This window comes from Triturus cristatus, chromosome 12 (assembly GCF_964204655.1).
Source record: "Triturus cristatus chromosome 12, aTriCri1.1, whole genome shotgun sequence".
In the NCBI taxonomy this organism is placed as follows: Eukaryota; Metazoa; Chordata; class Amphibia; order Caudata; family Salamandridae; genus Triturus; species Triturus cristatus.
The window spans coordinates 665,975,186-666,001,657 of NC_140595.1; the positions used below are offsets into that span (position 1 = coordinate 665,975,186).

At 40.8% G+C, this 26,472-nt stretch overlaps 1 protein-coding gene across 4 annotated transcripts in view; it reads right to left on the reverse strand.

Moving 5' to 3' along the window:
- LOC146780067 (DNA topoisomerase I, mitochondrial-like) overlaps nucleotides 1-26,472 on the reverse strand; it is a 1,246,550-nt gene that overhangs the window by 1,128,961 nt on the left and 91,117 nt on the right. For all 4 annotated transcript variants that reach the window (XR_014972079.1, XM_085637972.1, XM_085637970.1 and 1 more), the window contains exon 2: nucleotides 13,291-13,381. The gene's annotated coding sequence lies outside the window, so the exon portion shown is untranslated. The remainder of the gene's footprint in view (nucleotides 1-13,290; nucleotides 13,382-26,472) is intronic.

Genomic DNA, 26,472 nt, shown 5'->3' on the forward strand with positions numbered 1-26,472 from the left:
TTTTTCTGTGGGTCAACCACGCTCAACCCTTCCAGCCTTCTCTGCCTACGTTCACCTCCTTACCTCACCTGAGTTGCACGAGTCGCACGAGTTGGTGGTAGTCCCCGGTGATCCCTCACAACCCCTTTTCCCCTCAAAGCGCCCTTGGTCCCTACAACCCTACTCACCTTTGTATCCCTCTGTATCTCTTCCCTGGGTCACGGACGGAGGAGGCGGAGACGGTCCCTACGGCAGAACCGGACGGAGAGACGATCCCTACAGAGGAACCCAAACCGGACATTGACCCCTGGAGCAACAGACCGCATACAGAACCTTAACAGAAGGACGCTTATTGAGCTAATAAAAATCCGATTCATTACCTCATCAGTGGGTCCCTGTGTTGATATACTAGGCGAACCACTCCCCCGCCATACCGATCCTCACACTCGGTAATCAGGTAAACAGCGTTGTGCGTGTTGTATTGTGACAGACATCAGGGAGCCTAACTGGTGTAAACACCCCCCCACCCACTCGGTAATCACTCAGTCGTATGTTCTATGCCCGAGGTTTTAGAAAAAACAGAATGGGCATGAACAAACAAAAACCGCCAGGCTAGGATCTAAATAAAAGACCGAATCCATTAAGGTCTATTTTTTTTAACAGCCCTGGTGCACCTTGTAGACTCTGGAGGGAGTACACGTTGTACCCCAGCGCAACGTACAACGTGTACGTATCTCTTCACGACGGGCGTGCGTGTGGTGGTAACCACGGCAACCAAATACACATAGAAATCCATCTACATCATTTAACTGCGGCAAATAATCATGTTTATGTAATGTGAAGCTGTAAATAAAACACGGTTACAGATGGAGTTCATAACGGCGAAGGGGGTGGCATGTGGGGGCCTCCATACTCACATGTCAAAATGTGCCGCTCATACACCATATGTATACAAAGAGCTCTACCTCCTCGATATGTAATCCAAAGAGCCCTTTGGAAATACATAATGTGCAGGAGTACACCAACAAAACGTCTGCCCAAACTATTTGTTTGTGTGCGAGTGACCATACTCGGATCTATAAATGAAGAGCAACAGCAGACGCCAGTGTATCTTCACCTATAAGAATGTAACTACGCAGGTAAATACTAGGTGGAATCAAGAACCTGCTGACGCATATCAAGTCCGTTTCATTTTTGGAGTCACACTGTACACCATGGTATATAGTCATTCAGGCCATTCTGGTGGCTGCACAATCTGAACACCCACCGTTGTTCTCTGTGGAACAAGATGGTCTCGAGTGGTCCCATATTCCTGTGGTAATGAGGTTTATCTAATACCACCCACCTAAATCCTCCTCTGTGTGTCCAGCTTCTAGAAAATGGCGAGTAAGTTTAGTGTTCGATTTCTTCCGTTTGATTGTACTCTTATGTTCAATTATTCTCGTTTCAACTTTTCGTGTTGTCATGACCACAACTTTCCCACACAGAAATGTGATGTTTTGTTCAGCTAAAATTGAGGTTTGCAGGGGATTCTAGGTAGGAAAATATTGGGGAAACCACCCAAGTCACACCTCCCTGAACTCCCCCCCAGAGTGTCCAGTTTTCAGAAATGTCTGAGATCGGTAGGCAGTAGTAGTAAATATCTTTACTCGATTTTGCATTAAAACCATAACAGCACATTGTATACAATTCATTGAAAAAAGGAAAAAACATTTTAAAAAGAGTAATTGGTTAAGGAAACAGACTAACTGTCTCAGAGGTCTGGGTTAAGTTAATATGAAATTTTAGTGAAATACATGATGTTAGTACCATTTAAAACCAAAGGTAAAATTTGAGCTAAAATTAGGATATTTACAAGTATAAAAAAAAATCATCCATAGCATATTGCAATAGCAGTTGACCTATACATGGCGTACACCTATAGACCAATTGTAATAATACCCCTCTAATACATTTGATCACATTAATGATAAAAATAATTGAAAGAGAAAACATTCCATCAAGTATAATACATGCAAAGTGCCTTCTACATATGATCACAGCCTTCCTTTCACTATAGATCCTTCAGCCTGGCCTACTTAGTTTTATTCATGATTTTTACTGTCCTGCTTCTTATTGTCCATGCCTAGAACAGGTATCAAGATAGAGTGAAGACCAGGTGTTCTGTGGTGTCACTTTTCAGGATTCTAGGGATCTTGTTGAAGCGGGTAGCTGCTAAAATCCAGCAAATGGGGTTTAGCCATATTCTCCTTGTTTCTTGATACATCAGGCAGAACTATAAGAAAGGTGTTTGACTCAAGTACTGGATCACACAGAGCAGCAGGGCGAAATATCAACTCCGTTCCAATTGCTAACAAAACTATTAATTGGTAAAATACCATACCTAAATTTTAGGTATAATATTTTAGCAACGGGCGGCTCAATTAGATTTAAAAATTCCTCTTGTAGCATGTTATCTTTAAAATTGATGAACCCGCTTGTCAATTCACCTGTAGAGCTCTTGTTGAGCCAGCTAACCATGATATGGTTCCAATAATTTTTTTTAAGGTGGATTACTGTTCTTTTTTCAATTTTGCTAGGGGTAAGCCACAGATCAAACTTACCAAGTTTGTTCAACCAGGTCTTGATGTGGTTAAACCACTCAATACGTCCTTCGGTATCTAATAGTAGTATGTCTTGAATTGACTTTCAAGGGTAGCGGTGAATCAATCGCCCATATGCGCATCCAATAGACCAATGGTCGGAGTGCAATTACGTGAGAAATGCTCCTCATTCCTAAATCTAGTCGCATAAGTATAAGTGGTGCGTTACGGGGAAGTTCCATTATTGATCTGATAAAATTATTTTCGGCCTTCTCAATGGCTCCTACATTTACATGGCCACATAACTCTGCACAGTATAGCGCTGCCCCTAGTCCCTTTGCCTAATACACATGAGTGACTGGGATCAATGGTCTGAAGTTTGACTTTAGCTTTGTACATAAGGCCGATCCCACATGTTTTAGTGAAAATTGACTTTTTTGTATTTGGAGTCCCACGACAGTGCATTTACAAATCTCACTCCCAAGTAATCAAATTGGTTGACTTCCTCCAGCACAGATGAGTGCAGGTTTATATTTCGATTAAAAGACTTGTGATGATTAAACACCATGCATTTAGTTTTTAAATGATTAATTTCCAGCCCCTGTTCTTCACAACCCCTCCCAAATTGATACACTAAATTTGGGAGCCCCATCTGTGACCTCGAAATAAGCAGGTTGATGTCTGCAAAAAGTTGTGCAGGCACCTCCCATCCTGCAATCTTTGGGTGGGGGTGGGGGGGAAATCACCCCTACAGTCCCTTAGCTGATCAATGAGCCAATTTATGTAAAGCGTGAATAATGTTGGTGCCAAAACGCATCCCTGCCTTACACCGCGGCTCACCCCTATCCGGTTAGTTAATACTCTGTTATTGCCCCATCTTATTTGGGCATATTTTTTGTGTGGAGTCTGATAAGGGTCTGCAAAAGGTTTGGTGGCAACCCAAGGTTACTCAGAGCTGTCCAAAGTTTTCCCCTTGGTACCAAATCAAACGCGGCCCTTAGATCTACAAACACCACGTATAGAGAACTTTTACCGATTTTTACATATTTCCACAGGATCAAGAGGAAGCGAAGCAAATGATCAACAGTGCTCGTCTTCTCTCGAAAAACCCTGCCTGCAGGGGTGATAGTAAATCCCCCTTGCTACTCCATTCATTCACTTTATTCAGCAATTGCCAACAGAATATTTTCTGTGCTATGTCGATGAGACTTATCGGCCTGTAGTTTGTTGGGTTGCTTTTATCTCCTTTCTTATGGATGGGCACGACTTCCGCGCCCAGCCATGTATCTGCTATCTCTGCTCCACCCAATATGGCATTAAAAGTGTAATTTAAGTTCACACTCCATATTTGGGGTTCAGAGAGAGAAAGGTACCCCGGTATTAGATCTAGGACTGGGGCTTTCCCCCAATTCATGGTCATGATTGCCTTGTGGGTTTCCTCTACTGAAAATAAAAGACAGACAGTGTCAGTTTCCTGGTAAGAAAATTCCCTGGGTGCTGCCTCACTTTCCTCTGGTTCTGTATATAATCTAGAAAGGTGATCCTCCCAAACCTGTGGGAGGTTGTGAAAATTAAATTGTCTTCCACAACTAAACTTTTTGTCCCTTTTCCAATTAGTTGACAGAAGTCTGAATGATTTCTAGTCTGAGCCGCAACAAGTAGGTCTTCCCACTGCCCTTGATGCCAATTCCTATGTGCCTCATGTTGGTCCTTTTTGTAGGCTCTTCTATGGTTAATAATAGATTCTCTTTGGCCAGACTTAATTGCACCCATCAAGGACTGGCGTGCTAATTTACAGTCACCATTAAACCACACTTTTGATTTGGACCTTGTGGTTATGTTGCTACTAGAGGTTTTTTTTTAAATGTATTGATGTTGCTTAGTAAAATCCTGAAAGCGTCTACAATTGTTTGCAAGTCCAAGTTATTAGGCCCTAAGGACACCAGAAAATTGGCAACAATGGTATGGATTTTTGACAGGGACTCTACATTGTTCCTAATTTGTGGCCATTTAATCATTCTTTTGTTGTTGCTAGTAACAATGTGGTTCTGGGGATTTAGTTCCGCAGATGGACAACAGGAACCAAATACCTCTTAATTCTAGAGAGAGGGCATTATGGTCACTATCCTTCCTCTCTAGGACCCGCATATGAACAAGGTTTGGCCATAGTTGTATGTCCATCAGGAAATCTATTCTTGTTTTGGAATTCACCCTCTTGTAGGTATGGTAAAGACCGAGATCAAGCGGCCATTCACAGCTCGTAACCCATATTTGTAGGTAAGGGAAGCCACTTGAAGAGCCACTTTAACATTCTTAGCTAACTTCTCATTGCCCGGGGATGGAACGCCCAGTTCCATGTCTTCATCGGTGATGTTTTTAGTAACTTCTAAAGGCTCGAATGTTACATTAAAATCCCCTTCTATTACTATATGATGGTGTATCCTTTCCTTCTCAATTATCTTATCTAAGTGCACAATAGTTGAAGCGTCTTGCTGTTGTGAGGCGAACCTATTGTAAATATTTAACAGTAGAACAGATTTCGTTAAGCTGGTGTCTTTCAGGATCATGGTCATTAGGTTTAAGTTATCAGAATCTAGCTTACTGATACGGATCCCCAAATCCATTTTAATCCAGATTATTAGACCACCCGCTGGACGACCCTTTTTCGGTGGAAGGGCTTCCACACTATGATTGGTGAATCCTACTCTACGAAATTTGTCGACTGCCCACGTCTCCTGGAAGAGGCAGATGTCATAGCTATCTATCAGCCTCCCCCAGTCGTCACAGGCAATCTTTGACCTTAATCCTGCTAGGTTCCAGGACAACAACCAGAGTTCCCTGCCATTCTCTATAGTTGATTGCTGGGGCCTTGGGATTGGTAGGTTTCCCTAGATGACTGTCGAGCCAGAGATCAAAAACACAAGTGACTCCCTCAAAAAACAAGGTCTTTTTGCAATCTATAATTTTGAAGTCTCCACTGTCCATTTTGGGTCGTTACCTGTTGCAGGTACTATGCCTACCCACACAAGTGAGGTACCAGGCAGACTTGGGGCAATGCTGGGTGTGTGGAAGTTTGTGGCTCCCCACAGATTCTAGAACTTTCCATCACAGAAACGAGGAAAATGTTTTTTTTGTTTTTTAACTAGGTTTGAGGTGTGCAAGGGATTCTGGGTTAGAGAAACTGGTGAGAAGCACACAAGTCACCCCATCCTGGATTTTCCCAGGCATCTAGTTTTCAGAAATGTACAAGTTTGCAAGGTTTCCCTAGGTGCAGGCTGTGCTAGGGCCCAAAATCCACAGCTAGGCTCATTGCGAAAATAAAAGGTCAGTGCCTAGTAGGGTTTCTGCCACCCGGGGGGGGGGGGGGGTCTGATTGCCCAATTATGCCCTCATGGGGGGGGGCGCAAAAAGACTGGCTTTTTGTTTTAGCAGGGTGGGGGCATTGTTATTGAACTTTAAAAAAAAATCCCTGGTGCCTAGAGGGCTGATAAGGGACTATTGCCTTCATCTACCTCGGGGGGGGGTAGAAAGGCTGTGGCCAATTTTAGTGGGAAGGGGGCACAGACATGCCCATTCTGGCCCCCACCCCTAGGTATAAAAAAAAAAATAGTCTAATAATCCCTGCGGCCTAGTTGGTTTTCAGCCCCCCCGGAGGCAAATCAGGGGCTGTATGCCCTGTCTTCCTCCTGAGGGGGAGAAAGACAGCCATTTTGGGGGGGGGGCATTGGAATGTCGAATCTGGGCAGCCCCCGCCGCTGAACTTTAATTAAAAAAAATCCCTGGTGCCTAGTGTGTTTTTTGCCCCCATCTGCCTCCAGGGGGGAGGGGGGGGGGGGGCAGAGACGACTGGCTTTTTTTTAGGGGGAGATGGGAGTTGACATGCCCATTCTGGGCATCCCCCACCCCTGAACTAAAACAAAATCCCTGGCATGTAGAGTTCTTTCTGTCCCCCCCAGCGGGCAAATTGGGGGTACTGCCCCCAGGGGGGAAGAAAGACTGAATATGCCTATTAGTAATGGGGGGGAAGCAAAGACCCTTGCCCAAGGGGTCACTCCCCCCTCCCTGGGGGTTAGTGGGTTGATCCCTGCTTGGGGGATCACCCTCCAGGGGTGATCTCCAAGCAGGGATCCACTAGGGAGGAGTACCATTTGAAAGGGGAGATTCTCCCCTTTCCAATGATACCCCTCCTGTGTGTTTCAGTGCTTGGGGGTAGAGATAGCCCACAAGCACCGAAACTAAGTTTCAATTCCAATGTAATAACTTCAGCGCACCATGCGCGCGATCCTCATTACATTGGAGAAAAAAAAGCCACTGGAGGTTGGGAAAGCTCTACCCCACCTCCTGAGGCCAACAAAAAAAAAAAAAAAGAAATCCCTCTGCTGTTTGCAGCGAGAGGGATTCAGTGCACTTGTGCACATGAGGTAATGTTTCCATCATGAGCACAGCAGCACTGGTGCTCATGACTGAACCGTTCCATCATGAGCACAGAAAGGGTTAATGTTTGCAGAAAGGTATATTGAATCTCACAGATTATCACAGTAAACTAGAGTCTTGATGTTGTAAGCCCAACTGAAACTGGGAGACAGATGTGCACTTTGATAATGCTAGTTAGGCTCATTTGACTGAGCTAGTATTATACTTTACAAATGTAATTTGGTTTACATTTTAGATTTGACTGCAAGACTGATTGCTGCCTTTTGCCAAAGCTTGTACTCTAAATAGTAGGTCTGACAAGCCAATGATAAAAGCTATAGGCTTTACTGGTTCACTTGGAAAGTTTATATCCGATGGCATATGTCTGGTCTGTTTATTAAAAATTAGGACAAAGGTAGTAGGCACTGCTTATTTATTGTGGCATGCAAAAACAACAATTGATGGACGGAATGCTGAAACAATGTCAAACATTCATCCCCGGTACACTTTATTGTAAAATACATTTTTTAAAACCAATAGGCCCTTAACAGTGGATTGGTATCCCACTGTTACAGGCTTTGAACAGGTATTTTGTTATCATCAAGTATCACAGATTAGTGTACTAGACATCAGTTGATGTTGTTAACCTCTCACAAACCCTGGGGGTGGGTGGGCCGGGTGAGGTAATCCTTTATAGCCCATTTGAGAGGGGTTGTAGATCATTTAACCCACTGCAAATTTGCCCTTATTTTTAATGTTATAACTGTATGCATGATTTTTGCCAGTGTATGTGCACTTCAGTAGGTCCGGTTGGTTATAGTGTCAAGCCAATGATAAAGTCCATAAGCCTTACTGTTTATTTGTAAAGGGTTATGTCAGACTCTATAGATTTAAACTATTTCAAAACGTTATGGCAAAGCCAGGTTGACTTACGTTTGTGAAAAGCATGTGCTAAAGGCAATACCATGTCATGGTTGAATTGTTAGCACACTGTTCCAAAGACTACAGGGTAGCATGGTATTGTACTATATAGATTCTCACAAATACTTGGCAAAGATTTTGGTGTTTGGGACCCACGCAAAACAAAATAGTGGGGATAAACTATAATTACTAAAATAATCCTCACTAGATCCACCTAGAAGGCATTTTATATTGTTTTGGCAAATTAAATTGTTTTCTTTTTTAAATGTTATTACTGTATACCTAATGGTTGCCTTGTTTGAAAGCTTATGCTCAATACCATAGCGAGTTTGATATGGTGACAGGCCAATAATTAGGGCTAGAGAACTGATGTTTGGGAAAACTTATTTCATAGCAGTTTATTTTGAAAAGTTACGTCAAAGGCTTAGCTGTCTAAATTACATAAATATTTATTAATGTACCCCCCAAAAAATTGAGGTCATGAAAACAAAATAAAAAAATACAGTTTCACTGTAAAGCTCAGAATCCTACTCCCCTCACAGGTTGCTATGCTGAAATTAAATGCCTTGAAATCAGTCACCATATGACCTATTTATCATCGTTATTTTGGAAACTTTGAATCACTAATCGGCAAATTGTTGCTAGTGCTGATGAAACTACATTTATATGAAAACAGAAAGTAAAAAAACACTTTGTTGACTACCTGTGTACATTTGTAGCTACTCGTATACAAAATCAAGAATATTTTAAACCATCTAATACTAAATAAATATTAGTTTTTTTAAATCTTTTATTCACCCACGTTTGTCGTTTTGATCTATTACAAGCTGAATTAGAAGGGAAAATAAACCACATAAAGTCATATGCCAATGTATTCTCAGGGTATTGTCTATCAAGAGGTACGGATACAGAGGCTTAGGATCATCTCTTGTGCTATTTGTTTAAATGAGTCATTTACGCCCTGCTTCCAATTCAGAATAGATTGGGCATTGAGTAATGGGTCAGTCAACTTCAGTTGGTAGCTCTCGTGTCCTGTTAGTGACCGCATTTGTTGTCTATCACATATGCGCATCCATTTGAAAATTAATGCGCTTAAGTGACATACCTCATGGACCAGTCCATTAGTTTTCCATCTTTCTTCTTTTTAAGACCACTTATATTTCTCTTCTTCTATTCTCTGTATTTCACTTTTTTTTTTTTTTTAAGAGGCTAATCTAACACTGTGCTAATAGGCCGCTAATTGGCTACTCATTTCATCTACAGTACCTTGCATCCCACGCCGCCATCACCAAATTTTTAAGTAACTAACTTTATTAAATTTAAATAAATGTTATTTATAATTGCATTTTCAAAATTATACAAGTTATTACATTGGTAATCGATTAAATGTAACTACCCCCCTATATATTAAATCTAAAAGTAAATGCCTCAGTTTACATTTCAGAATGACTGCAAATTCTAATATAACTTAATTGCCATTATTACTTAGCATTGTTGCACCTATCCCCCCACATCTCTACCCACTCCTGAACCCTAAAAATCCCTTGTGCCCCAAATCATTGGCCACCATTTACCTCTAAAAAATAATCTTACCCCTAAAACACCACCCACTCCTTAACCCTATAAGAGCCCTTATGATTACATGACAAAGGTCAAATTAATTTTACTATAAATTGAAATTTTAAACACATTATACACGTTTACACTAAACTTTTATGAAATGTAACTAATGATAGATTTAAAAAAAACATGTGTACAGAAAGTTCCATTTAATTGTTATTATTAAAATTATTTCTTTACATTTTTACTGTATTACAAAAAACATTTTTTGTTTTAACACCATTTGTGGCATTTGATGGAATGCCATGATATTTTACCAAAAAATAAAAAACTAATTAAATAAAAAGGAGAGGAGCGGAGGTCATCCACCTCTGTTATGAAATGTTTTAAACCAATATCGGACACTGATAAGCTGAGGCTAAGAAAAGTCAGGGGTCTCAAAACATTGATCAGCCACATTAATTCCACACAGAAAATAAAAAAACTGTTCAACTGAACTAGACAAAGAATTTGCCAATAAATTAGAACTTTATTCAGAAAGCGTTTTTTATTTTATTTGGTGTAAATCAGTGCAGCCATTTAGGAAGTTCAGATTTAAAAATGTGCTTGAAGAGGTTAATGTTTGGATGTATCTGGACGGTTCGTCCTATGGGGGTCCAGAGGCACCAAAAATCTAATTAATAGGGCCCTCTCATTGGCAGAGGGAGACTTTTAACCAGTCAACTATTTCGGTGCTGTGGAACTTGGACCAGTCCAGAGCAATCTGATGTGCTTGCTGTAACTGAGAGGAAAATGTTGAGGCCACCATTACACAACTGGGGGACTCTGTTCATGTGCCCTGAAAAAGGACATGAGAGGGCAGTGTAGGGACACCCTGACCCACCTGCTACTGCAGGAAGACCCAGAACACCACTCCAGAGAGTCAAAATGGAAAAAATATAAAAAATGCTATTGTATTGTGGTACTCCTGCAAGACACTGTGCAATGCTCCCATGGGGTATCACAGTAAACGCCACAATAACTTCACTCCCATACTCCCATAGTACTACTGTACTGTGTAAGTTTCCTCAAGAACACTAGCACAGCCCTTTGGTACCATGGGAGTTAAGCTTGAGTGTTGGGAAGCACGGGAGGACTGCAATACCTAAACAAAAATAAAAATGGAAAAAAGAAATGTGGGATTACTTTCCCCAGGGGAGGGTATGTGTGACAGTGGCTAACCAAAGGCCATGTGTAGCAGGGGGTTGGGTTGGCTGTAAGCTGCAGGTAGCTGGCCCTCTGAAGTGGGGTTGTGTACAAGGCTTTGCCTTGCACAGCAGGGGAGATGGCTGAATTGTTATATGGCTGTTAGGTTCATTGTCAACATTGCTAAGTTCGCATGAGCTCTGCTGCCATAATGCTCCTTTTGCACACGTTACTACATGACTATTTTGCAAGACTGTTTGTGCCTTTCACATGAGAACTGTGCTTTCTGCATTCTCTGCTTATTTCTGGCGTTTAGTCTGAACACGATGTGCACGGTCGATAAACATACCCCTTGTTATTCTGGTCAGCACCTAGACACAAAACATGCTAAACACATCTGCACTGCTGGAAACTTGTACTTTGATATTACGGGGATGCATGTTGTTCACACACTTGGAGAGAGACCTATCCTTGGAGAAGAGCTATGCTGTTCCTATGATGTAAACCTACCATCTAGGCTCTAAGGTATGGGGTCTGCTGCAAAAGCCAGAGATCTTCCTTTGTATAATAAACTTCATCCCTGTTTATATTCTATGGTATTGTGACAATGCTAACTGTTTTAGGTTTATGCATTTTGCTGCTGGTAGTGGCGGGTATACTGCATTATAGAGCACGATAGTTAAAATAAACATTTTGAACTATACAGTGACTGGCAATCCTTATTTTGTACAAGTATAAGTGAGTGAGCGAAAGGGTATGTCTTGCTCCTGCGATTCCCGAGAGAGTCGGAGTGTTATGTTCTGAGTTGTCTAATCATTTGTAGCTTCGTGATTATGTAGGAGAATGAATGAGATACTATAGCTAGTCGGTTTTGGGATTTGGGTACTAAGGTGGTAGGACGGTACAACCCCTATACACAAAGGCCCTTTTTTCCTGCACATAGTTCTGTGTATGTGCAGAATCCCCGCAACAAAATAAGGTTTTTTTAAAGCACGGTAATTAATTGGAAAAAAACAAATGTTAAAGTAACATTATAGCTAGGTATGGTAAGATCTTATGTTAAAAAAACAGAACTTCACGGAGAAAACAAACCAAAGTTTAAAGCGACGTTATAGCTGGGTGTTGAAAGGAGATATAAACCTTGTTTAAAAAGGAAACAAAAAACTGAACATTACCAGCTATCGCTTACTGAGCCAGCTAGAACTTAGTTCAATGACATAATTGACAATATCACTGATATTTGAAATGATGATGACATCATACTACCATTGTGAAAAGGGCCTATACGGTTTGCAGAACTGAAGGAATTCAACATGCTACATAGGTGTCATTTTATATTCATTAATTTATTAAGCCTCTTAAAGACTTCATATGACCCAGGTTGACTGGTATGAATTTGCCAATGAAGACACCTTCAGCCTGACCCCATAGACATCTCTCTGTGTAGTTTAGGAAAATAAACTACACACATTCCTAAGATGAACACAATGGTACACAACCTTGCAGCCATGTTTGCAAAACTAGTGCGGCACAAACCGCCTCAAAGTAGGACACTCCTACATTCTCAATTATTCAACAATCTTCAATATCTCAAACGCTACAAAGTTCTGTAAATAAAAATCCACACCTTTTTAATGTTGTAACTACATAGAATTTGCACATACACTGTATTACAACTATTTAACATGGGTATGCATCCAGATATCCAGTTGCGGATAATCTACCGTCAAAAGAAGCTTTGGCCTTTCTCACAGATTTTTTCTAACAAGCTTTAACATGAAGCCACAACCTACTTTCAAACACACCTCTGCAACCCACATCAGTTGCGCTCAGCCTTCACCTTTAACATGGAGTAACACCTGCAACCCAATTTTATGTGATTTGTAAATGGTGCACCATATACCTTTCAACATGTATAATCCCACTTGCCTCCAAGACTTGCTCTATTTCGATGCTATGGACCACATGTTTACACCCATTAACTCTATGCCATGTATGGTGTCATCAGTTAGGTCATCAGTTATGTCTTCAATTATGTAATTGAACAGGTCATGAGTGAAGAATTAAACGAGGTCATAAGCAGGGCAATGCCAGAGAGCAAGTTGTAGTTAGTGCAGTAAACTGTAACTAGTTAATTTCAGTGTTTTGTTTTTTAAACGTAAGGTCTTATCTTACTTCTCCACTTAACTACAAGATCTCGTTGAGCTTTGGTTTACTTAGCGGAAAAAAATGTTATTTTTTATCTATGTGATGTAATGCTACCGATGAAATTTCAGCATTCCCGTTCACCCATCCTTTGATTTAAAATTGCCAATCAATTAAGAAGCACCTTCATTTTCAAAGAAAGTCAGACCCTTTGGCTTTTTCGGCAATGCTTGTTGGATGATAAACTGATATACTGAAATGCAATGTAGAAAATTCCAGTTGACAACAGGTGCTTGGGGTTTTATCCAGGAGCGTGAAAATTACGGTGAGGTGTCAATGGTACAAAAATTATCCTCAGTCCGCAGGAGCCCATTAAATTATTATTATTTTTTTTTTAAACAAGCATGCATATGAGCATGTCAACTATTATGTTAAAGCAAACATTAAAAAAAAAATTACTGAGAGCGAAGACAGTCAACACAAAATAAAAAAAATGGCACCATACCTTGTTCAAAAGAAGCAGTCAGCTGCACCAATTCACCTCCAAAAGGAAAATGGCAGATGACAATCTGACCTGGAACCTTGGGGTTGATTTTCTGTGAAGCAAATAAATGAGATCAAGTCATTTATGAATATTTGAAAGGCTTTCCTGTCCTCAGAAGTTATTTACATCGGTGGCTACAGGCAGCGTTGTATTGAGCCCTCCATTCTGGAAATTTCAGATGACCAGTAATAAATGGTTTCTACTGAACTAATTTGCTGGCTTATGTGCTTTCCGACATTTAGTAAGTTGATGCGGAGAAGACTGTGGTGACTGTGGTAACTAGTTGTCATTTCTGGGTGACCACAGGTGTATCACTTACAATTTTTATCCGCAAATTCCTCTTTTTTCCAGTGGTTATGTAGTGTCCATTAACACAATCCCAAGCCACAACTTTATCCATTGGACACCGTTTGTACACTAGGATATCGCAAAACTCAAAACCCCTTGAGGCTTTTAAATTGTAGCCATGGACTTTAACTTAGGGCAATTGATTTTACACGATTCTGTACTGGCTGCATTCTTCACATGATTATGTCGTTGGTGCAACAGCCAGACCTTCAGCACATTACATTGCACAGCTCAGCAGTACTATGAATGCGTCATAGAGAGGACACACAGTTAATTATCTTCCACTCAAAACAGCCCTTGCAGTATTCCACCATGCAATAATGCATGTTTAATAGTCATGCATGCATCAGAGGTAGCAGACCTAAATTCTTCAAGAACTCTTATGGCATCTTTATTAAATAAATTTTGGCTATCCTACACTACCACTCAAATTATCGATGTCTCGGTTCCTCAATGCTGAAGCATCCAAAGGCCAGCTAAATCTCAGAGAATCAGTTACAAATTAGCAGGGTTCCTGGCATCTAAAATCAAAGAGATAAATTATTCAGTCAAGGAATCATAGGACACGGTTGCTCTGGCCTAACCCATAAGCATTGAATGCAACTTGTCTTTTCCCATTTTCCCTGCTCAGGACCGTAGAGGAAACTATAACTGCAGTCCGGTCACTCACTAACACTTGACAGAGTGCTATACACCTTTTCAATTAACAAAGTTTATATACCTCATCTTACGGATCTGTTAAACCTTCATACGCTACTGGCATAGCTCCCACTCAAAGGAAGAGGAGCATAGTAGCACCAATTCTGAAAAAGAAAATGCTGGACAATACGATGGTTGACACCGATTGACCCGCTAATGCTCCTTCCTTTCAGGAGTAAAACTTTCGCAAGGATATTCTTCTGCCAAGGGACTCATTCTATCTGGAAGAGCCCATCTTGCTCAGTGCAGCTTGGTTTCTAGATTGCCAAAAGCACTCTTCAAACGTGCAAGTCGTGCTGACCAGCAAGTCCCACAGGGATCTTCTGCTGCTAGCAAATTTATCTTGTTCATGGGTTTACATTTAGGTAGCGGTCTACTAGAACGTAGCCAGGCATTCCTCTGTACTTGCATAAGATTAAGAAACTGCTCTTCCTTCAGTAAAGTTTTAAAGTCAGTCAATGCAGATCCTACCATCGTTCACCTGGTTCTGTAGTCTATATACATTGATCAAACCTTTTTTTAGCAGAAAGATGGTATTCTGAGTAAATGCAAGTGCTTTGGAAATATTAAAAAGAAAAATTAGATATGTCAACCAGGATTCGGGCTTTCAGTCACCAATGGAATATTGAAGCCCTGAACACTCCAGAAGCAATGCATGTTCAGCTCTCCAAGTTCCTCTTCTTTCAATTTCCCTTGGCTGTTAGACAATCACGTCAGCTAATTTGTCAAACCAATTCATCACCAAAAGACAGATATGATTTCATCACAGCACCCAATGCCAGCTATGCTAACATCTTCCTGAGGGAAATTAATTAATTTCCCAGTTGATGCAACTGCAAAGACGTTTAAGGATACGGACATGACACTTGTCGAACCATGAACCCACATATAAGGTAAGAGGGAACTGGAGAGAGCAAGGAATGTGGTTACAAAGTTAGGCTACCCAGTTCTGACATAGTAATAAGTAAGTTTCATTTATAAGCCCTATGCTAATCTCTGGTACCAAAGGCTGAAGCAACAGGTTTTTCCTACAGAAGGTGAGCGTGAAAGCTAATAGCCAGCATTCAAAACCATAAGAGTCACAAAAAATCAAATTATAAAACCAATTTGGGGAAAAAGAAAAATGCAATATGCAAAACATCAGAATTGTGAAAAAGGTTGAGAGAGATAAGGAATTACAATTAATCACCAATTGGAAGGTTGGATTCAATAGGGCAGGTGAATAAATGTCAGTGGCACTGTTTTAGTCCAACTTTGAAGAAAATAGTGGAGCACCAGGGGATACCAGTTTAATCTTGTGACATTAAGTCCTGGAACTCCAGCAGGGCAAGTAAGAGAAGTATGACCAGGGAGAATTGGACAGGGCCCGATACAATGGAGACCGGTTACAAATGACCTACTCCGTTTTGGTGCCAATAATGGAGTAGTATGAACTTGACTTCTGTAGCTGCAGCATGGTCTTCTACACATGAGACTCCGCAGCCTTAACATTCAGACACTCTGAATTTTCATGTAGTCTTATCAAAAGCTGGAAATCCTCCAGGAAGGCAGGACACTATTGAGCATGGTTCCACGAGGCACGTCAAGCCAGAATTGGGTTCCCACCTTGCATCAAATGGACAGCAAGGGGACAATGTGTCCATCAACATCCCTCTGTTGCCGTTGTCACTTTTCTCCCTCCCTTTTTCTTGGTTTATAAACACGTGGGGTCAGAGTTTGGCTGAGCTAGGGCATCTGCCCAGAAACGGGGGATGCCTCAGCCTCCAATGTTGCCATTCCACGACTTGAGTTGGACAGGCAGTGCGGGAAATCACTTGGCTCCACTATCTGAAGCCTTTCATCCCACTTCCCCCGAGGTACTGGTCTGCTGGGTCACAGTGCACGTCACACTGCACTATTTAGGAGGTCATGACAATCACCAGGTTTTATTCTGGAGTTTGTCACGAGAAGAATGGCAGGGCAAAACAATTAATGGTCCATAGGAAAAAAATATATATATTAATGGCCAATGCGCAGGAATAAAGGCACTTAGTCACAGCCATTGAGGTTTTATTTTTCAGATTCTAACCCCAACTTTGGGGAAGGCTTGTGAAAAAAAAGCAAAATCTGAGTGGGCCGAAAAAAACATGGCAACGCAGTCTGCATGAACAGAGACATACGTTAATCTGCTGTACCAGAATATGTGCATTCCTTTGACGTCTGAGTTCACAGCCAGGCAGGAATCTCTAAATATGGTGGGGGGTGCTCTGTCTTTGACTCATCTGGGGCTCAAACTCCTCCACTGAAGCAACGCTAAGGGCTGTAGCTCAGGAGGGCCACACGATGTAGGACACCTCTGATGTCCCACTGAAAGTTGGATTCTGGCTGCAAACAAACAGCAACCAGATGAACCAGCAAACCTCATACACTGAGGATATAACCTTCTATGGTAACCGTGGCATCTAGTCCTGCAAGTCACAAAATTCAAGTCAGAGCTTCTTGAAATACTGCATAGTTTCTTTCTGGTCAGCCCTAAAGCTCCGAAACTGCAAGAAACAGCGTTCACGATACCGGGGCACAGTGGGAGAACTTCTAAATGACTCACCCCAGTCAGAGTAGAGCCAAAGTTCAGTTTGCACCGTTTAGCTGGTGCTCCCGCAAAGACATCATGTATCGCTCTTTATCTTCACCAGGACCACTGGAGGCCATTTAGTTTAAACCTTCAGAAGCACTTCCAAAGCTAGGGCACAAACTCAAGCAGGGTTCAAGGCCAGTCTTGTTCACAGATATCAGTAGATTATTCAGTTTTCCCTAGTCCAGCTTTATAGCGAAGGCTTTCTGGTATCAGCAATTCTCATAGTAGTGCAAAGTTAGTGACAGAACATAGGCCTATTTTAAGAAAGGTCCCACTGTCATTCGTGCACACGTTTCCTATGAGGTGGACTTTTTTATGTGTCATCAGCCTTGACGCACATTAACATAGTCCTTTTTGTGGGTTCAAAGAGCCAATTCGTGAATTAGGGGGCTTAGCATGATGCATGCATGCAACATGAATTGCGCACTGGGTTTCTGCAACCAGAAAACAAAAATGTGCTTAGATATTTTCTGTGGAGATAACACTCCACACAACTCATCATGGGGCACTTATTTAGACAACTGAATAGGAAACATGTACAAAGGTATAATAAAGACAAATGTTTTGAATAATCCAAAAGCATTATCAAGTGGCTCCTATTCATGAGCCAGTACTATAAAAAAAACAAAAAAATTAAAATGCAAAACAATTTTTATACCAAAATGTTATATCATCTGCTTGCCGCTGTTTTAGGACAAATTAAGGACATCTTTCTACGACGTCCTGCAAGAACACCAACATTTCTTGCTGGTCCCCAATTTTAAAACTTGCATAACTCGGGGCCTTCAAAAGTTTGTGTTCCGATTTCTGGCGTCATCAACATTGATTCACCTTCATTACTCCAACTCCTGGTCTTCCAGTTCTGCTCCTGAGCCCATCCCTCCCGCCATGCTTCTGTTTATGGTGATTGTGTTTTTTTTTTTTTCTTTCTTATGAGTTTCTTTGATATTTTAAGGATGTCTTAGTAACGTGCTTCCCTCGGTACGCAGGGTCATATTGAACTAAGTATTTTGGCCTCAACTAGTTAATAGTTTCTGATCGAGGGCGAACTGCTCATGCGTGAGGAATGGGACGGGAAGACAGATGAGGAGAGTATGTGCCATTTGACCCCTTTGGACAGGAGGGTCTTACCCCCACTGCAGCCTCCTATTTGTTGCTGTTGAGCTTCATGAGAAGGGCAAGAATTTCCAAGTACAGAGAGTAAGCCGATTTCCTGGCCTGGGAGATCAGATAAGTAAAGAGCCATGACAGACACCAAGTGAGGTGCAATATTTACCAGAGAGCAACACTGAATGCACAACAGACATTGGTGCCACAGCAGAATGTTGCTTTCAAAATACATGCACTGTACAGAATGGGAAATAACCAATTGTGTCAGTGTCCTGTGCTCTGCAAACACACTTGGGGTTTGGTGGGAATGAAGACCTGCAGGAGGACATTGATTGGAAGGGCTAATGAGCAAGATGAACAGAACACCAAAACAGGACATTAATAAATGGAGTCTGCAAAAATGTGGCACAACTAAACTACATTATCAAACACACTTCTAAACCACTAATGAAAATGGTTTTAAGTGCACCCTTAACAGTTGCTCGGTTACGATTACATGCATCATAGACCTCATTAGTATTAAAAAATAATTTGTCACCAAAAATTGCAGGTTTTATGCATGCTCTTGATTTAGCCATTAGTGTCATTTAACGGAAACCAAGATGTTTCAATTTTGAAAGACCCTACCTTTAAAACACAGCTTTAGGGATTCATTTAACTATACAGCTAATAACATTCAAAGCAGTGCTGAATTTGAGGGGGTGGTTTCAGGTGCTCAGCACCAGGACTTAATCATCAACTTTGGTGCTTTTCATTTGCACCAGTTAAGGACACATTCATTTACGGTGAGATAAATGATTTCTTCAGAATCACAGGATATTGAGCCAACGTAGAGACTCGAGCCTGGTTCCCCTGCTCTGAAGTAGGCAATTCTGGCCATTACACCACATCCTCTCCCAACTTTCTTTAGTTGTTGGTTCTGTTTTGGGTGGAGATAACAGGAGAAATGGGACGGTGCAAGCTCCTCCTGACGAGAGTGCCGGCACTTTTGTTTTTACAAATTAACCACTGCTTCAACAGTCATGGTTCGCATTTATTTTACTTTTATATGTTTGCTAACATATCTTTCATTAGAATTATTTTATTTCCTTTAAGGAAGTTTCTTTTTTTAACAAATATTCTAATTTATAAAACTTGGATGGCAGACTCCAATGCAATTGCTTTTGTTTGTACGGAGGAGAGTTAACATGAACGGATTAATATGAGATCTAGGACATACAAATATCAGTTGTGGAAAGATTTAACTAAAAATAACTACATTGTGGGGATCCCACTGTCAGAAATGTGTTTTCATGCAATTCTCTCTGGGTTTATATACTAGACTGGTTCTAAATAGCTCATCATCAAACCTGACATTACTTTACACAGTGCTGCCCTCTGACAGGGCCCCTCCAATAAATATTGCCATGTTGCTCAGACACTCCATGATGCAGCCTAAGATGATGTTTCTAGCTATTTCAAGTTTGTGATCATAAAACGATGCTCAATGTGCCATTCTGTCAGGTGTGATGCTCAAATAGGTCCATCCTGCACAAGGCACCAGTGAAGCTGCACCACAATAGCTGAGGCAGCTCAGTGTGCCAGCAGTGACTCTCAGATATACCAGCCGTGTTCCTTAAGTCATCTGCGTCACTTAAGGGAAAGAAGACTCCCAGGAAGTTACTGCTCAGGGCACAAGGTTGATGCCGCGCAGGGATCAGGATGCAAATTGACTTCCCTTTACAAATAAAGGTAAGAAAGGATTATTACTGAGAAAACATAGCTATCCATCAAGACAGATACTGTCAGGGTGCCAGTTTTCTTAATGCCCATTGGTGTTTCACCAATTTAAACATTGGCCTGTGTAAAATCCACAATGCCCCTATATTGGAATTACACGTCACTTTCCTGTTGTCCCATAAAATAAACCTCAAATTTCCATAACAAATTCAAAGTGCCAAAGCACATATTTCACTAAAACAGTTCAAGCCAGGTACAGATTGCGCACACACACAAGCAATTGTCCACACCAGGAGGCCAAATACACACCAACACACAAACACTCAAAGGGTTGTAGTCCTACATAACTACTATAAACATATCAATGTACGGAAATATAAACCTTCTGTACATTCAAATAAATTGCCAAAATATCTAATACCACAATATCTAAAATACTGCGGATGCATGTATATATATAAATAAAATTTTCACATCCTCGGGTACCGGGACACAGAGCGGCGGTGCAAAGCAGGGTCCGAGGGAGTCCTGTATAGATTCCAGTTCCACCAAGTGTATCGCATACACGTATGCACTCCTTCCCCAATGATACACAAACAGCGTCTTTTGTAAATCCCAAGATTTAATTCAGTGCATGAAAGCCAAATAAATACCCAATGCGTTTCGACGACCGTATCGTCTTGGTCACGGGTAACCGACTGTTTACAATTCAACAGTTTAAATACATACAAAAAGAGACAAAGAAACATCGGAGCTGCGTTCAAAACATCAACAGCAAAAGCGGATAGCAGTTTGTATATACCACTATCCAGCTACATGGCGGCCATCTTAGAACGGTAAATGAAGACCAAACATAATGGTACCCTAATCTGATTATGCGATAAAGTAATGCATACAGAGGAAAGAAAACGCTTGTTGCCTAACAAAATTCGAGCAAGTGCATGAATTCAAAACATAATCAATGTTACTTATATTGTGGCTGCTCCTCAACAATCTTGGGATTTACAAAAGACGCTGTTTGTGTATCATTGGGGAAGGAGTGCATACGTGTATGCGATACACTTGGTGGAACTGGAATATATATATATATATATTACCTACTGGCGGTCGCCAGTAGGTAGTTATAGTTAGGACCCCTTTTCCATAGGAAAAGCTCAACATTCTATTTTGAATAACTTTGGCGCCGGTCGACGAATCCTCGCGAATTTCTCAAAATAGGTGGGGCGCTACGCTCCGCTCCTACCCTGAAAGTCTCGGGGGGATTCGTCAAGCGGGGGCTGAGATAAAAGGGGGGTCCCAAAACGCGTTTTTCCCATGCATTTTTCCATAGGACCTTTAGACAGGGCTACAGCCCGAACGGCTGAACAGAATTACTAGAAATTTGGCAGAGAGGTAGTCCTCAGGTCAAGGAAGTGCCTTTTGTAGGTTTGGTGTAAATCTGTTCAGTAGATCCTGAGAAAATAGCCTTTAAATCAATATATATATCTGTGGCAGCTTACGGTGCGCTTACCGTGCGCTTACGGTAAGCTTACGGTACGCGTACGGTGCCGTGCGCGAGCGCGATTCTGATTGGCTGTTAGATCATAGTAAACATTCGAATCGGTCGAAACCAGGAAGCGGCGGCCGCCATTTTCTCTCTCGAACTGTCAGGGGGGTGAATAAAAAAAGGTGGATAATGTGAAAAGGGGGCAGGCTCGACAGTTCCTGACCCCCTAGCCTTGGTCAGGGGGTCCCAGAAGGACCCTCAAGGGCAAAAATAAAAAATAATTTTTTTTTCGAAAAATCGCCGTATGCGCGTAGCGTACGCGCACGGTGACCTGCGGAATTCCGCGAAATTCGCGGAATTACGCGTACCGTGCGCGCACGGCAAAAAAAAATTAGCAAAAAGGAAAGCTTAAAAAAAAATAAAAAAAATTGTGAGGTAAGGTTGGCTCTTATAAGAGCCGTTGGGTTCATACAGGGATGGAGGAAAGAAAGAATGGGAGTATTATAAGCGTCTACAAACATGCTGGTCTATCTTATTGTTAATAAGGGGAAGACTGACCTCCCCAAAAACAATAAGACCACCACATTTTGTACACCTCATTTCAACACTCGCAAATCGAGGGTTGATGTCCAAAGGAAAAGAAGAAGGTGATGCTCCAACAACAGAGGAAGGGCTCAGCTGAGCTGCCGATGATGTACTCGGCTGAGCATCTGAGGCTGGGCTCTGGTGACTTACTGAAGAGTTTTCTCCAGTATGTCGAGCAAAGGTCCTTGGGTGTTTGTCCTGAAGGTGTCTCGTCATAGAGTGATTTCCAAAGGAATATTTCTTCCTTGGATTTCCTCTTGATAAAACACGATCACAAAATATGCAAGTGACCAATTGAGCATTCACCTTTTTCTCCCCCTCTGGAAAAGTGAAATACTCCCATACAAAAGAAGTCTTTTGTTTCCTCCTTCTCTGGATCATGGTGGTGCTGCTGGCCTCTCTCAGAAGAGCCCTGCTGTTCTGCCATTGTATCCCAATGTCAATCCAGCTCCTGCTCCTAGAGAATCACAAGCAGAAATGAGGGGAATGGGTGTGGTGTGGGAAGAATCTGGAACTGAAAGTAATTTCAACCAATAAAAAGTGTTCTTTGTAAGTCACATGACCTACCGTGCGCGCACGTGACGCTTACGGTGCGCTTACGCAGCGCTTACGTCACTTTCGCGCATGCGCATTACACGCCCCTGCGTAACCGCGACGTTGCTTCCGGGTGTACGCGTACGGCACGCACGTATCACGTATCGCGCATGCGCATTACACGCCCCTGCGTAACCGCGACGTTGCTTCCGGGTATACGCATATGGCACGCACGTATCACGTAGGCGCGCTGCACTAATTACGTCCAGAGCGCGTAGCGTCAGCTTACCGTACGCGTATTCTACAAGCGCGTAGCGTCAGCTTACCGTATGCGCACGGAAAAAAATGCATAAAAAAAAAAAAACTTTCCATAATGCAGGATATAGTACATAAATTATTAAAAAAAGGCTTACAAAAAATGACATAAAAAAAATTTGCATTAAATTATAATTAAATTATAAAATCGAAATAAAAATGTACAGGGCTTATTATAGTTGATAAAAACCGTGCACGGAACGAACTGCGTTAAGTGGGCGTGCACGCCACGAATGGCGTAAAGTAACTTAGCATTTAAAAAAACCGTACAAATTCACTGAAAAAACCATAGGTTTCACACACGTTATAGTTAGGAATTAGCATTTAAAAAACCTTGCAAATTCACTGAAAAAACCATAGGTTTCAGACATGTTATAGTCAGCGGAAATTTTACTGATAAAAAACCAATGAAATTCCCCCGTTATAGTTAGTGCAGGCAACTATAACTCACGCGACCGCAATCTTCTGCTGATGACATATGTGTCTTTATGAAAAAAAAATATTTGTAATATATGTATTGCTAAAAATTTATGGAAGAAGACATGGGCAAATAAGTGTCTAAATACAGTATTAGCATCAGCAGAGGATTGCGGTCGCGTGAGTTATAGGCGCCTGCACTAACTATAACGGGGGAATTTCATTGGTTTTTTATCAGTAAAATTTCTGCTAACTATAACATGTCTGAAACCTATGGTTTTTTCAGTGAATTTGCAAGGTTTTTTAAATGCTAATTCCTAACTATAACGTGTGTGAAACCTATGGTTTTTTCAGTGAATATATATATATATATATATTCACTTAAAAAACCATAGGTTTCACACATGTTATAGTTAGCTGGACATTTCCCTCGGAAGAAAACAATGAAATTCCCCCGTTATAGTTAGTGCAGGCAACTATAACTCACGCGACCGCAATCCTCTGCTGATGACATCAGATATTACATCACTGATTAAATAGGTGTCTTTCTGAAAAATAAATATTTGTAATATATGTATAGCTAAAGATTAATGGAAGAAGACATGGGTAAATAGGTGTCTAAATACAGTGATGTAATATCGGACGTCATCAGCAGAGGATTGCGGTCGCGTGAGTTATAGTTGCCTGCACTAACTATAACGGGGGAATTTGATTGGTTTTTTCCGAGGGAAATGTCCAGCTAACTATAACATGTGTGAAACCTATGGTTTTTTTAAAGTGAATTTGCAAGGTTTTTTAAATGCTAATTCCTAACTATAACGTGTGTGAAACCTATGGTTTTTTAAGTGAATTTGTACAGTTTTTTAAATGCTAAGTTAAGTATTTATAAAAAAAATTTTTCAGGTTCTTCACCGTGCGTGCACCGTGCGCGCGCTGTGGGCGCTCGGTGCGCTTTGCGCACCAAGCACCCACGATGCGTTGTAGGTGCCGAGCGCGCACCCCGCGCTTTTTTGAAGAAAAAAAAATGTTTTTTTCATCCTTGGGGGTCCTTCAGTGACCCCCTGACAAAGGCTAGGGGGTCAGGAACTGTCCACCCTGCCCCCTTTTAACATTCTCCACCTTTGTTTTTCACTGCCTCAGACTGCGAGAGACAAAATGGCAGCCGACACTTCCTGATTTCGACCGACTGGAATGTTTACTGTCATGTAAACACCAATCAGAATTACGCTCGCGCACGGCAGCGTGCGCGTATGGTATGCTTACCGTACGCGCACGGTGCGCGCCTATAGATATATGTACTTTTAACTGAAATTTTCTCAGGAACTACTGAACAGATTGACTCCAGATATTCAAAAGGCACATCCCTGACCTGAGGACTTTCTCTTTGCCAAATTTCAAATAATTCTGTTCAGCCGTTCGGGCTGTACCTTGGACTAAAGGTCCCTATGGAAAAATGCATGGGGAAAACGTGTTTTGGGACCCCCCCTTTTCCCTCTGCCCCCGCTTGACTAATCACCCCGAGACTTTCAGGGTAGGAACGGAGCGCCCCACCTATTTTGAAAAATTCGCGAGGATTCGTCAACCAGCGCCAAAGTTATTCAAAATAGAATTTTCAGATTTCCTATGGAAACACGGTCCTAACTATAACTATCTACTGGCGACCGCCAGTAGATATATATATATACACACACACACAAACACATTCATTGAATCCTTTTCTTTATATTACAAGAATACTACAAAAAAGCATAATAACAAAATTTGCCTTTCGAAACGTTAATTCACTAAATTTAAACGTTTTCAAAATATACATTTAAGAAATGTAGAATATTAAATATAGTTCTAAAAAAACAAATCTATATATTTGTCATTTTTAAACAAATTCCATTTAAAATAGGTTATTTATTTTGCAATAAATATCAATCACATTTACATTTTAAAACTATTTAACATTTCTTTACCCATTCTACAATAATAGAATTAAATACATTTAACATATGCAATTAAAAAATTGTAAAAAGAATGACATGAAAATAATGTTAATTGAAAATACACAAAACAAAACTTCATAACTACATATTTAAACTCCCATTTCAAAACACTAAATTAAAACATTTAAAATTTAAGTACACAGCAAAACATTTTTTTAAAGTCTCATACATTTATAGAGTAATTATAAAGTCAGTAATAAACAAATAGTCAAAACCAGAGTTTATTTGCAGTTCGACAAGCACTATTGAAATGTATTTAGTATCATTTTAATGTTGGGATGAGATTTACTGTTCTTAGAGTTGAAAACGCAGTTGGGGGACAAGCAGGTATTTTTTTATGGGGGCAGCGAGGAAAATCTGATTTACTATTCTAACTTCACATCAACAAACAATGGAAAAAGTGGATTTATTGTGGGGTAAAATGTACTATTCTGACTCTAGTCCAACTAGAAAGTACATATATTTGGGAGGAGAAGCCCCTATATACATTGGTTAAAGTGCATATAATTTTGGGCAGGGGAGCAGGGGCAATTTCAGATTGACCATTTTAACTCTGCCCTACTAACATTGAGTAAAATTCATATTTAGTAAAGGGAAGGCAGATTTAACATTTTAACACCATAGCATAAGCATTGGGAAAAAGTGCATATTAATTGGGATGGGGCAGGGAGGAAATCGGATTAGCTATTCAAAATGCAGTTTTACTAACATTGGGAGAAGTGAAAACATTTGTGGCGTTTTCTCCATTACGTTTAATAACTCTAACACAATTAACAGTGGAGAAATACATGCAATTGTTTTGGGGGTGGGTCAAAGTTTCTATTTTAACTCCAATCCGACCAACATTGAGAAATGTGCATAAATAGAGGTGGGAGGAAGTTTACAATTAAATCTCCAGAGATTTGCTATTCTTACTCTAGGCATGCTAACATTCAGATAAGTATATATTTGGGTGGGGGGAGGGGGGACACAATTACCATTGTAAATTCAGTTCAATTAAAACTCGGGAAAGAGCATATAATTTTGGGGGTGGGGTGGACATATTCACTATTCTAACTCGAGTCCTGCAAACATTGAGGAAAGTGCATATGAATGGGAGAGGAATCAGATTTACTAATCTAACATCAGTTCAACTAACATTGGGAAAAGTATATATATGGGAAGAAAACATTTTAACAGTACATTTATATTTAATAAATATATATTTGTGTTAAATAAAGAATTATATGCATTTATTTTTTAAACATACCATAAGAACTACATTAATTAAATTTAGAAATCCATTTCACGTTGATATTGATACAAGAATAACCATTGCAAACAAT